The following is a 1381-nucleotide window of genomic DNA, read 5'->3' as shown; positions in this document are numbered from 1 at the left end:
GGCTCCCTTCTCTCTCTTTGGGCTTCATATAAACTCTAATTACTTTTTTAAAAAATGGTAATTAATTAGTGCATGTATAATGACTTTAGCTCACAAGCAAGAGAAAACACCTGGAAATTCCTACTTTTTCTTAAAAGGCTATTTCTGCTTATTACTAACTCTGTTGTCTATTAGCACTTTTAGTTGTGAACTAAGAGCAAATGAACTTTAAAATGCTAAATTCATATGATCCATGCAGGTGACTTAAATCTGTCTTACCCGGGCATCCCGATGGCACCCAGAGCCAGAGACAAGGACACATCTTTAGGCCACTCAGGCAGGATGGGAGTGAGGCCGGTCCCATCACTGAGCGTGTGGGTTCTCCACCCACTGTTACTCACAACGTGGCTTCCCACAGGAAATCCTGGATGTTTACTCTGGATCACTCTAAAGGAAAGAAAATAAAAGCATCTGTCAACCAAGTGATTGGTCAGCTGTGGTCACCTCCGTCTGAGCTAAACCGTCTGAGATTCACTGACACTAGAGTATAGACAGTATGACTCTATACACAGTGTTTATACTGTCTGGGTGTAAGAAACAGTTTATACCCAAAAGACAGTAACAGGAACATTTTTTAATATCTATAGATCTTTTATTATAAGATATCTGTCAAGTCTTTCTATCATAGCCTCTAAAAAGACAGATGTAAATTCCAGGTCTGAAAATAAAGCCAGTGCCTTAATGTTGTATTCTTTTTCCTGGCCAATAGAGGGCAGCCTTGTTTTTGGAACTAGCCCGCCCACAGCAGTGATTCCCAAAGTGTGGACCAAGCCCCCCTGGTGGTCTGTGAAGGTACTGCAGTCGGACTTATTGCGTTTGTCTTGAAGTTCGTCCCAGTGGCAGGTACATTGAGTACAAAGAAAGAATTTGGCAAGTGTTGCTAAAGAAGGTCATCAGGTTAAAGTGCAATTTACTCAACAGCCACACTAAAATGAATCTGAGCACTTATCTAAATTCACTTTAGGTTCAATCATCAAAAACTGTAAGCAAATATTATTGAAGATGGATGGCAGCCTCGGTAATGTGCTCTGTAGTAGTTCCTTTGTTTTCGTTAGTCCACTGTTTTTGACTGACTGCTTTAATCAGTGTAGAACTGCAAATCAGTTCACCCAATCAATTTTCCAGCGTTTTGCTCAGAGTTTTTCTGAACTCTTTACCCGATCTATGCTTCTCCACTGAATCTATGTAGAGCCTTACAACATAGCCTCTACATAGCTTTGGTAATAAACAGCAGATGATCGCCGTTTCATTTTTCAGTACACATCAGAATCACATCACAACAGATAAAAGGAGTTTCCGACCGTTAGTGTGTGGGTGATCGTGGCAAGAGTTGGCAGTTCGT

The sequence above is a fragment of the Pundamilia nyererei genome, unplaced genomic scaffold (assembly GCF_000239375.1).
Source record: "Pundamilia nyererei isolate P.nyererei 1_Seehausen unplaced genomic scaffold, PunNye1.0 scaffold00275, whole genome shotgun sequence".
Taxonomy (NCBI): domain Eukaryota; kingdom Metazoa; phylum Chordata; class Actinopteri; order Cichliformes; family Cichlidae; genus Pundamilia; species Pundamilia nyererei.
Note: the sequence above shows the minus strand (reverse complement) of the source record.